This window comes from Vigna umbellata, chromosome 6 (assembly GCF_029865625.1).
Source record: "Vigna umbellata cultivar VRB3 chromosome 6, Vumbellata_1.0, whole genome shotgun sequence".
NCBI classification, from domain to species: domain Eukaryota; kingdom Viridiplantae; phylum Streptophyta; class Magnoliopsida; order Fabales; family Fabaceae; genus Vigna; species Vigna umbellata.
In genome coordinates, this window is record NC_142170.1 from 17,978,496 (window position 1) to 17,991,932 (window position 13,437).

Genomic DNA, 13,437 nt, shown 5'->3' on the forward strand with positions numbered 1-13,437 from the left:
CATGCCCAACATCACTTTTACAGATGCAGATTTTCACACTCCTGACCCTGATCACGATGATCCCATGGTCATCACTGCCGAGATTGCTCGTTACGATGTCAGGAAAGTGCTCATCGATCAAGGCAGTTCGGTCAATATCTTGTACTGGACCACATTCCAGAAAATGGACTTATCCGAAGACTTGATAGCCCCTTTCAAAGAGTAGATTGTAGGCTTCGCAGGGGAAAGAGTCGACACTCGGGGATACCTCGACCTAAGAATTCGACTCGGAATAGGCAGGGAGGCGAGAGAAATTAGAGTCAGGTTCTTACTAGTAGAGGTAAATACTTCATATAACGCCTTACTAGGAAAACCTTGCTTGAACGCTTTCAGAGCCATCGTATCCACCCCTCATCTGGCTATGAAGTTCTCGACAGAAAGAGGCACCATCTGTATAGTAAGGGCCGATCAGCGAACGGCTCGACAGTGTTACATTGTCGGTTTAAAGGTCACCCCTTTCATGCCACCTAGAAGAGCCAGAGGAGCCGAAACAACAGCGATTGACTTGGATCCCAGAACCAATGTAGACGAATGTCTCCATCCACAAGGAGACGTCAAAACATTCCAGCTGGGAGCGGATGCATCGAAAACCGCGACCATCGGTGGAAGCTTGGCCCTGCACGATAAACATGATCTGACAGAGATACTAAGAGCCAACGCCGACCTATTTGCGTGGGTGGCCGCAGATATGTTGAGAATCCATCCAGGAGTAATGGCACATAAACTGTCAATCTTCAGGGAGCGCATCCGGTTACGCAAAAGAAACGGCGATTCAGGGAAGAAAAACGAGAGGCCATCCAAACAGAAGTCAACAAACTGATAAACGCCCAGTTTATCAGGGAAGTAACTTACACAACGTGGTTGTCGAACGTGGTCATGGTCAAAAAACCGAACGGCCAATGGAGAATGTGCGTGGACTTCACCGACCTTAACAAAGCATGCCCTAAAGATTCATATCCCCTTCCGAGCATTAATCGGTTGGTAGATGGGGCTTCAGGACATACTGTACTCAGTTTCCTTGATGCATATTCGGGATACAACCAAATCTCCATGTACGAACCCGATCAAAATAAAACAGCCTTCATTACCGAACGCGCAAATTACTGTTATGAAGTAATACAATTGGGTCTAACGAATGCAGGCGCCACCTACCAACGCCTTATGGACAAAGTCTTCCACCATCAAATCGGCAAACGCATGGATGTCTCTGTAGATGACATGGTCATCCGAAGTCAATATGTGGAACAACATCTCAAAGATTTGGTGGAAGTTTTCCTCCAGATACGACGATATAACATGAGACTTAACCCATCTAAATGTACCTTTGGAGTCCCGGCTGGGAAGTTTTTGGGCTTCATGCTGACATGCAGGGGAATCGAGGCCAACCCGGACAAATGTAGAGCCGTACTAGAAATGCAGAGCCCAAAAAACCTGAAAGAGGTACAACGTCTGGTTGGCCGAATGACAGCGTTATCACGCTTCATTCCGAAGTTGGCTGAACACATCAAGCCTATCCTGAAGAACATGAAGAAGGGCACCACCCAACACTGGGACGATGAGTGTGAAAAAGCCTTCGGTCCTATTAAACACATTCTCACCAGCCCTCCAATCATGTGTTCTGAAATCAAGTGTCATTACTCTTTCTATATCAATTTCAAAAGCTCAAAAATTCCAAGAAAATTTCCTACCTTTGCCTTGGCCTCAATACAACCTTTAAAAAGCCCTCATGATCAATAATTGCATGTTTTCTAAAGTATGTGAATGATAGAGTCTTGTTAATATCAAGGATGTCTACTTACATGGGTATTTTGAGTGTAAACACAAGCCAAAAACACTTGAGAGAGTTGGAGAGGAATAGATACATATTGACTTGAGTGTTATCTTTCATATTTTATTTTCTTGGGAATTCAAAAAAGGTCAACTTATGTGTGAAGAATAGAGTGATTTCATTTGCATGTCCATGACAAAGTAATGTCTAGATCATTGATCTATGTCTAGTGCTACTCATTCTTTTGATCCAAATGCAAATATGGAATAAAATGACTCAGAACAAAGTCTTGGAATTAATCAATTTTGCCCAGGAGTGCAAAAGGATAAGTGTGGGGTGTGATGAGTGCATATTTATGCCCACATTTATGCTTTAAAATTCAAATTTTTGATGGGATAATTGTGCTTAAATGGTTTATTTTAAGTGAATTTGTGATTATTGGAATTGTTTGGTTTGGGAAATAAAGAGACGTAAAAAGTGAGTTTTTGTGCATAAATTATTCTTGGATGTTCTAATGTTTATTTGTGCAGTTGAGAATATAAGTTTTATTGGTCCAAATGGCAATTCAAGGCCCAAAATCAAATTTTATTTGGAAAATTCAGAAGAGGCTAAAGTGCATATAGAGGAAATTTCAGGGTATTTGTGCAATTTTGAAAAGTCAGAAAATCTAAAAATAAAATTCAGTTGTTGAATTTAATTTGGGAATATCAACAGAAAATATCTTCCAAATAATTTTATCATTATCTAAATCTTTTAGTTATTTGGAAGATATAGGATATAAGATAATTGAGTTAATATCTATCAAATATTCTTTAAAACTGATTTAAACTAATGAATATTTGAAAGATATAATATATCAACAGAAAATATCTTATCAACAAACTATTCAGAGTCCAAGCCCAATCAAGCCTATATAAAGAGACCCAAGGGAGGCAGAAAGAGGGACTTCACTTCATTCATTATCTCATACTGCTCTCACTTTTCTTTCATCTTGTATTCAACTCCATTCACGGAGAGCTAAGCATATAGGGCTATTCTGCTGTAATTCCATTATGGATTTTGAGGTTAGATTGAGTTAATGCAATTGTTTACTTTGGTTATTGATTTAAGTTGTTCTCTTTATGTCTTTCATCTCTCTATCTTGTTAAAAGCAAAGATTTTTGCATCATAATGTGTTTGAATCTACATGCATATTGATTATATGAGTTTTAGGGTTTCTAGGTTTAAATTGAGAATCTACTTTGATTTAATTTAGGAACTTTCATATGATTAAATGGTTTTTACTATCAATTGAGAATGTACTTTGATTGATTAGTAATAATTTCAACTATAATCAATTGAGAATTTACTTTGATTGATTAGCTTTTAATTTGGTTAGAAAATTTAAGAATAGACATGATTAAACACAATAGAATTTGATTGAGAATGTACTTTGGTTGAATTTATTGTGAATAATCTATAAAAGTTTTGCATTTGATTGAGAATTTACTTTGGTTAAATGCATGATCGCCCTCAAATTAATTAAGAATGTACTTCAATTAATTTGAAACTTAAACAATAATCAATTGAACAACTATCCGTGAATAACCGATGACGAATCTACCTTGGAAAAGCAGTGGAATTAGCCTATTTCATCGTAACTGTTTTTAAGTTTCTTATTTGTTCTTTAAACATTCTTCAAACATTACTTTTATCCATAAGCATTGCATAGCATTCATAAGAGTCAGATATTCAAAAGCAATTCCGTGTTCGTTGGGAGACGACTCAGAGTTACTTTAGCCCTATCTACTTTCTAGAATCTACTTGACAATACTGAAGTTGCCTTGAAAAGTAGTATTAATTTGATAGCTTCAACGACAACTTATCAAATTTGGCGTTGTTGCCGAGGAATACGGTTAGTATTTTGAATATTTTGATTCTTATTTTTATTTTTATTTTTATTTTTTTATTTATTTTTATCTTTATTTTTTTTATTTATTTTTATCTTTATTTTTCTATTTATTTTTATCTTTATTTTTTTAATACGGTTAGTATTGTGCTAGAAGGACCAAATGGTCTAGTCGTCGAGCAGGCCATCACATTTCGATTTCAAGCCAGCAACAACCAAGCAGAATATGAAGCTTTGATTGCTGGTCTAACCCTAGCCAAAGAATTGACGGTCGCTCGATTAGAGTGCAGGATGGATTCACAGTTGATGGTCGGGCGTATGAACGGAACCTACCAGGTTAAAGACAATCAATTACTGCGCTACTTTCACAAAGCAAACACCCTCCTCAAGGATTTTGTCGATGTTAGCATCATTCATGTGCCTAGGGAACAAAATACAAGGGCAAATCTCTTGTCTAAATTAACTCACTCAAGGGAGAAAACACAGTTATCTTCAATCATCAAGATGACACTTGACCACCCAATTGTGGAAGCTTTCGCCACTGATGTCTCAACACAGGAAGCTGATTAGAGATAGAGTATACAAGACTTGATGATAAAGCAGGAGCGAGGAGAAAAGGTCACCGCAAGTGACTCAAAACGCATCGCGCGTTTGATAACAGTTGAAAAACTGTTATTTTCATGATTAGAATTGACACTAAAAGCAACCTTTACACTTAGAAACTAGCTTGAAATCATGTTTTTCCTCATGTTTTTAGAAATAAGAGAGCTGGACAGGTTTATGCTTGATTTCAGTGTTTTTGTGCAGGTTTTAAGGTGAATTTGGTGAAAGAAGTGAAGAAGGAGAGAGATGAAATCAGAAAAGACAATAAAAAGTGCAAAAGGAGAAGCCGAAGTCACCGCTCAGCGGCAGTTTACCGCTGAGCGGCACTCAGGAGCTTGCGGGAGGTCCGCTGAGGGGCAAAATGGCCGCTGAGGGGAGAAAACAAGTCACGCACTCACCGCTGAGCGGTAGTTTACCGCTGAGCGGCACTCTGGAAGTCACGTAAGGTCCGCTGAGGGGTAAAATGGCCGCTGAGGGGAGAAAACAAGTCACGCACTCACCGCTGAGCGGTAGTTTACCGCTGAGCGGCACTTTAATGGGCTTGGACTTGACTTTTTGTAATTTACGAATGATACATAAGCTTTAGGGTTTCCTAGGGTTAGGTATCTTTGGCAGAAACGAAGCAAACACTCTCTCTTCCACCCCTTGGGGTAGATTGGGAGATGGTGACAGCTCTCCTCTTCTCTTTCACGGGTTTTTCTATCTCTTTCATTCTTTCATCATTGTTCATCTAGGTTCACCATGAATATGGTGAACTAAACTTTGTATGTTTGTTGGGGAATCAATGTAATCTTATGAAACTCTCATATATGGAATCTGTTTTTACATCTTTTAATTAAGACTTATGCTTTCTTTTCATCATTAGTTAGGGTTTTTCCTCTTTGCTTAATGCTTGCATTGTTTAACTCATTTGATGCATGATTATTGGTTTTGTCGATACGGGCACGTACGGGGAAGTCTAGATCCGGGGAATTTCTCCCAATTTTATATTGGTTGTCATTAAGCTCCTGCACTTATGAACTGATCATTAGGAATGCTAGGAATTGTATGAACTCGTGATTAGGGAGAAGCCTTCTGGAAAGGTACATTAGAGAGTGGCATTAACAATGATGATTTGACTGTTGAATTCCTAAAAATATATGAGAGTGGATAAGATGAAATTGACCCCCAACAACATATTCATATCTATATTTCATTGAAAGTGTTTATCTTTTGCTTTTTGCCATTGATCAAAATTCATGCATACATGTTTATTTTCTGTCTTGCATCTTAAGCCCCAAATATTTCGTTTGTAAGTCTTAGTTAATCAAGAAACCATATAACTAAACTAGGCCGTGAGTCCTTTGGGAAGAACGATACTTGGTCTAACCAAGTTTATTACTTGAACGATTCGGTCATACTTGCCGATTGAAAACAAGTTTGTGACATCATAATTTGGTGTTCATAAATTTGTCCATCAAGTTTTTGGCGCCGTTGCCGGGGACTCGTGGTTTAACTGGTTAATTTTTGTGTGATTATTGATTATCTTTGACTTTTTTTATTATTATTTTTTTTTTAAATTTCGAATTTATTTTATTTTATTTTTGTTTTTTTTTGTTTTCTGTTTTTCTGTTTTCTGTCTTTATTTTCTGAATCTTATATTTTCTTTTATATCTTTTTGTGCTAACCAAATCTTCTAGGGTTTTGTGTTCTTGTGTATGCAGGAGGCAATTCGAACTAGGAGCAAGAAAACAACAGAACCGCTGCTTGAAGGATTAGAAGACAGTAGACGGAGGAGAAGAATCAGAACATCTAGAGAACTTTTCCCTCCTCCGGAAACTCTGTTGCAACCATCACCACAAGGTTCTGACAATAGCACAGAAAATATGGAGAATAATAATATCAGAAGAACTCTTGCTGATTACACCAATGTAGCTGGACCTCAACATTTTAACAGCATAGCTAGACCTAGAGTCAATGCAGCCAATATGGAGGTCAAACCAGCATTGATCCAACTGGTGAAGAGTAATCAATTCAATGGGTTATCTCATGAAAGCCCATATGAGCACCTTACTACATTTAATGAAATTTGCAACACAGTGAAAATCAATGGGGTGCCAGACGAAGCAGTCAAACTTAGTTTGTTTCCTTTCTCATTGGGAGGCAATGCTAAGCTTTGGTTGAACTCTTTTCCAGAAGGAAGTTTCACAGAGTGGGAAGCAGTGGTAACAAAGTTTTTGAACAAGTACTTTCCACAATCAAAGGTGACAAAGGCAAGCAAGAGATATCTTCATTTAAGCAGGGCATGGAAGAATCACTGGGGCATGCATGGGATAGATACAAAAGTCTGCTAAGAAAAACACCCACGCATGGCTTTGAAGAACAGGAAGTAGTCTTAACTTTCCTTGGGGGGCTTGGTTCACAAACCAAGATGATGCTTGATGCCTCAGCAGGACGCAATATTAAATGGAAAACTCCAGAGGAAGCTATAGAAATCATTGACAACATGGCTACTAGTGATAATGAGCTCAACAGTGAAAGAGGAGTTCCTATGCAACAAAAAGGGGTTCTCCAATTACAGACCCATGATGCCTTGTGATGGACAAATTTATGAACACCAAATTATGATGTCACAAACTTGTTTTCAATCGGCAAGTATGACCGAATCGTTCAAGTAATAAAACTTGGTAAGACCAAGTATCGTTCTTCCCAAAGGACTCACGGCCTAGTTTAGTTATGTGATTTCTTAATTAACTAAGACTTACAAACGAATTAATTGAGGTTTAAAATGCAAGACAAAAAATAAACATGTATGCATGAATTGTGATCAATGGCAAAAAACAAAGGATAAACACTTTCAATGAAATTTATGTATGGATATGTTGTTGGGGTTCAATTTCATCTTATCCACTCTCATATATTTTAGGAATTCAACGATCAAATCACCATTGTTAATGCCACTCTCTAATGTACCTTTCCAGAAGGCTTCTCCCTAATTACGAGTTCATACAATTCCTAGCATTCCTAATGATTAGTTCATAAGTTCAGGAGCTTAACGACAACCAATATAAAATTGGGAGAAATTCCCCGGATCTAGACTTCCCCGTACGTTCCCGTATCGACAAAACCAATAGTCATGCATCGAATGAGTTAAACCATGCAAGCATTAAACAAAGAGGAAAAACCCTAACTAATGATGAAAGAAAGCATAAGTCTTAAATAAAAGATGTAAACACAGATTCCATATATGAGAGTTTCACAAGACTACATTGATTCCCCAACAAACATAAAGAGGTTAGTTCACCATATTCATGGTGAACCTAAATGAATTACAATGAAAGAATGAAAGAATAAACCCTAAAAAGGTGAAGCGGAAGCCTCAGCATCCAAGATCCTCCTTCAAAGGGGTGGTAGAGAAAGTGTTTGCCTCGTTCCAGCCAGAGATACCTAACCCTAGGAAACCCTAAAGCTTATGTATCATTCGTAAATTACAAAAAGTCAAGTCCAAGCCCATTAAAGTGCCGCTCAGCGGTAAACTACCGCTCAGCGGTGATTGCGTGACTTGTTTTCTCCCCTCAGCGGCCATTTTGCCCCTCAGCGGATCTCCCGTGACTTCCAGAGTACCGCTCAGCGGTAAAATACCGCTCAGCGGTGAGTGCGTGACTTGTTTTCTCCCCTCAGCGGACCTCCCGCAAACTCCTGAGTGCCGCTCAGCGGTAAACTGCCGCTGAGCGGTGACTTCGGCTTCTCCTTTTGCACTTTTTGTTGTCTTTTCTAATTTCATCTCTCTCCTTCTTCACTTCTTTTACCAAATTCACCTTAAAACCTGCACAAAAACACTGAAATCAAGCATAAACCTGTCCAACTCTCTTATTTCTAAAAATATACAGAAAAACATGATTTCAAGCTAATTTCTAAGTGTGAAGGTTGCTTTTAGTGTCAATTTTAATCATGAAAATAACAGTTTTTCAACTGTTATCACCTTGCTAGCTCAAAATAAAATTCTAACTCAACAGTTGGAGACTCTGACTAAAACTCTTGCACAATTACCTAAAGAGTTGAAAACTGCTGCATAGGTACAAACCCAGTTGTGCGAATTATGTGGAGGTGATCATATCAATGGTCAATGTGCTTTTCCAGTGGAAGCCTTGGAGGATGTTAATTTCATGGCTAATCAATTTCCATACCGTCAAGGGAATTACAATCAAGGATGGAAACCACATCCAAGCATTGGTCAAGGACAAACTGGGCAAGCAAATCAATATAATAAGCAGCAGCAGCAACCAACCTTTTGGCAACAGTTATCTATGCTTAATGAAAAATCAACAAGGTTGGAAGAAACTCTTCAGCAATTCATACAGAAAACCGAATCTTCTCAAAAGAGCACTGAAGCTGCTATAAAGAATTTGGAGATTCAAATGGGTCAGATTACCAAGCAATTGGAAGAAAGGCCAAATAGAAATTTTGGGGCTAATACTGAGGTTAACCCTAGAGAAGAGTGCAAAGTGGTAAAGAGTGTGAATGAAGAGATAATTGAGTTAGAAGAAGAAGAAACAGAAGAAAGAAGAGAAATAGAGAGCAAAAACAATTTTCCTTTTCCAATAAATCAAGAGAAACAAATGGATTTCACAGAATTATTCAGAATGGTGGATAATAAAGCACCTTAGGAACAGATTTTACAGAAAATTGCAGTTTACACAAAATCTGATGAAGAAATTTCTACAAAGAAGAGACGTAGAGATGATGAGGCAAAAAAGTGTATAACTGTTAAGAAAGAGTCATTCCCTCCTAAAGCGTCAGATCCAGGCAGTTTTTCTATCCCTTGTACTATAGGGAAGAAAAAGGTAAAGAAAGCTCTCCTTGATTTAGGTTCAAGTGTTAACTTGATACCTTATTCTTTACTGGAGCAAATCGGCAATGTTAAAATGAAACATGCAAAGATTAAAATAGTAACGGCCGATGGATCTTCAAAGGAGCCATGTGGGATTGTAGAGGACATTATAGTTTGTGTTGGCAAACTTCAGTTCTTGGCAGACTTTGTGGGGATGAAGATGGAGACTGAGAAGATACCTATCATACTTGGAAGACCGTTTATGAAAACGGCCAGGGCTATCATAGATGTAAATGAAGGTATAGTGGTGCTCCATGATAGAGAGGAGAGAGTGGTGGTAGATGTTTTCAAAGATGAGATGCAAGCAAAGGAGGAAGAAGCTAGTTATAAAGCTGCATTTCGAGATGCACCCATGACTAGCCGTAAAGATGAAAATCTTGAGGTTTCAGGTAACCATTGTTTGTTGTTTCAGGTACCCAAGGAAGAAGAGATTGGAAGAGGAGAAGAAATTCCTAGAGACTGGAAGAAAAGAAGACTCCAACTTGGCACACCTGTTAGAATCAAGAACAAGTTGTGGCTTGTGAAGGGCTTTAAAGAGAAGGAGATGATAGAGATAGAGTCTCCATATTCTAGAAGAACTAAAACAGTTCAAAGGAAACAGCTGAGGAGTTGGTGGAAAGACAACATCAACTACAAAGAAGATGGAACTTGAACTTTATTGGGTCAAGCTAATGACATTAAAAGAGCGCTTGCTGGGAGGCAACCCAGTGAATTTAAAAACTTTTGATTTGGTTTTGTAATTTGTAATTTGTGAACATTATTTTTGTAATTATTTTGTTGGATATAGCATCTACTGAAGGATGCTAGGTGGTTAAGTATCTACTGAAGGATACAATGGCTGTAACACCTACTGATGGGTGTTGGTGGATTTTGGGTCAGGCTCGTGACGTTAAACAAGCGCTACCTGGGAGGCAACCCAGTTGATTGAATATTTCTGTTTGTTTGTTTAGTTAGGGTTTGCATAAGCATTTTGAACATTGAATTGCAGGGAGCCAGTGAGGGGCATGTCTAGGAGGCACGTAGGTTAAGAAAAGAAGGAGAAGAGCACTTCACGAAAGTGCCGCTGAGCGGTACTTTACCGCTGAGCGGTACTTTACCGCTGAGCGGTACTCTCGCAGAATAGGGTTTTAGCTTCCCTTAGCGGGACCCGAGCCCATTAGGGTATTTTTACACCCTAAGCTGCGCATTCTTTCACACTTTCAGACTTTTCTTTGCACAAACACTCCCACATACCTTCTCCAAGGTTTTCCACATCTTTTCACTCTTCCCTCTTAAGAAAATTTCTCTTCCACTCACTTTTTCACTAGTGTGCCATCAAAGTTTGGGGTTGGAAGAGAGCATTCTAGCTTGGAAGCATTCTCATTGCATCTAGTATCTCCACCCAAGTAAGTAAAATGCATTTTGTTCATTCTAGGGTTTTTGATTTTGAATATGATTGTCAAAGCATGAAGATTTAGGGGTTTTGATTTCTTTGCATGATTTGATGATATATTTGATGTTTGAACCGATTAAACTGCATGATTATGAACTGGAAAACTGAGAATTGCATTTGGGTGGAGTTAGGAAAGCTTTAAAACAGGTTTTTCAAAAATCTGCAGAGTTACCGCTGAGGGGTAAACTGCCGCTGAGCGGCACTCTGCCAGATTTGATTTTTCTGGTTTTGTGTGATTTGGAATGTGGTACTGGTGGCGCTGAGGGGAAATTCTGGCCCTCAGCGGTGGTTTAGCTTCGAAAGGAGTTGTGTTCTGTGTTTTACTAATGATTAACATCATGTTCTGTGGTTTGGTTTTGTGATTTGAATGTACGAATGGCATCCTCATCAGGAAAAAGATTGAAAACCATGGCAAACAAGAGAAAGGAAAAGGAACCAGAGCAACCCCATTCTAGCAGGTTCCTCTCTAGGAAACATGAGAAGCACTTTAAAGTGGTTCAGGACAGGAGACTTCTGATGGAGAGAAAGGTTGGAATGATACCTAACCTTGCTCCTCAATTTGGAGAGCAAGTTTTAGGGAATGACTGGGGAAAGCTAGCCACTTATCCTGCACCTGCCAACATAGTTGTGGTTAAGGAATTTTACACCAATGCAAAGAAGATTGGTGATTATCCAGCTGAGAATTATTTGGGCTATGTCAGAGGCCATGCTATCAGGTATGATCCTGATTCAATCAATAACTTTCTGGACACTGTATGGGCTGGTGAGCAGTGCCAGTTTGCTCTTTGCATGGAGGAAGGTGCTGATTATGAGGATGTGGAGAGAGTACTGTGTATACCTGGAGGACACTTCCAAAGGAATCGATCTGGCTCAGTGGTTAACATTAGGAGGACAGATTTGACTCCTCTTGCAAAGTATTGGATGGCGTTTTCTCATGCCAACATTCAGCCATGTTCACATGTGTCAGATATTACTCTCAGCAGGGCATTCTTTATCTACTGTGCTATCAGAAACTTGAATGTTAATATTGGGCAGGTGATAGCTGATGAGATTAGTGTGTGCGCCAATACTTCAAACAACAAAGCACCACTGGGACATCCTTCTTTGATCACGCACCTTTGCAAGATAGCTGGGGTGGACACTTTTGTTCCACCTTTTGAGAGGCCAAGAAAAGCTATTGATGAGGCCTACTATAGGCAGTACTGTGGAGGTGATGATGCAGCTCAGCCAGTTCCACCACGCCGTGCTCGTAGAGAGAGAGGGCCAGCACAGAGCCAGACATCTGCTGAGACACATGAAGCAGAGCCATTCCAGATGAGGGACATGTATATGTCTCTTATAGGGGCTCAGTTGTAGTCCATTCACAGAGGGCAGGTGGCCACTGCTGAGATGATTGTGGGGATGTATGATACACCTCCAGCCCACAGGTGGACTATGGATGAATTCCATAATGTGGTAGCTTGGCCAGAGGAACCAGTGCATGGAGGAGGAGTTGGAGCAGCTGAAAGAGGGCAGGTGGCCACTGCTGAGATGATTGTGGGGATGTATGATACACCTCCAGCCCACAGGTGGACTATGGATGAATTCCATAATGTGGTAGCTTGGCCAGAGGAACCAGTGCATGGAGGAGGAGTTGGAGCAGCTGAAGCTTCAGCTAGAGATATGGAAGAAGATGAAGCTGATGAGGATGATGCATTTGAAGATGATGAAGATGAGGAGGAAGAGAAAGATACAGAGGACAGCTCAGATTGATGAGGAGCTGAGATAGCATTTACTGATGAATGCTATCATGTGCTTATGCTTTGTGGTTTAAGTTTTCTGAACTTATTTGTTTCTGTTTTTAGATTAGGGTTTGATGTACTCCATTTGAAACCTTGTTTCTTGTGATGGTTTGCTATTAACTGTGATTGTGTGATAAGTAATGCTGAATGATGCTTATGATTGATTGATGTTGAGATAGATGTGCACATAAAATGCTTATACAAGTGATTCACAAGTTTTGTGAACAAATGCAGGATATTATGATTGTGATTGTGAAATTAAGCAGATGTGTATGTCAAATGTGAATGAGCTTATGTGTGAGATTTTGAGCTCCAGAGTTGTTATTGTTGAATGCTATTACTTTGAAAGCATGAATGGTTTTGCCCAGGTTTTCTATGATTGAATCAATTGCTTGTTTTGCATCATGTGATCAAGGCCATTTGTTGAAAACCTTTTTATTGGCTAAATTCATAAAATTAGCCCATTAAAAGAGAACACTGTGTGTTCTATCCTTTGAACCCTTAGCCTTGAATATACACTGAAACCTTTAATTGAAAAATCTTTACCTTGAGTTAAGTAGAAGATCTTGTGTGGTATTGTTAAATGTTCAAGTTTGGGGTTGTTGGGAAAACATGAAAAGCATTGAGCTAAAAGCTAAAAAGTAAGAATATGCAAAGAAAAAGAAAAGAAAAGAAAAAGAAGCAAAGCTCAATGCAAAGGCAAAAGAAAGTTGGGAATGAATAAGATGATTGTGTTGTTATGATTCTCTTAACTCAAGGGTTTTGTGATCTAGAAAAACCAATTTTCTTGTTAGCCCAGCCACATTATAAGCCATAGAAAAGTCCTTGTGATGATGCATGCTTGTGAATGTTTTTGATTGTGGTAAAATGAAAGGCAAAGTTAATTCATGTAACATTGTGATAGTAGAGTGAATGAGTGATCATCTCTTATACACTTGAGTGTGAGTGAAACACTTGACTTAGTGAGGAAATATCACATGAACACATGAACATCCATGCTTAATTGATTGATCATTCATGAAAATAGCATTTGTTGGAATTTAAATGACTTTGTGA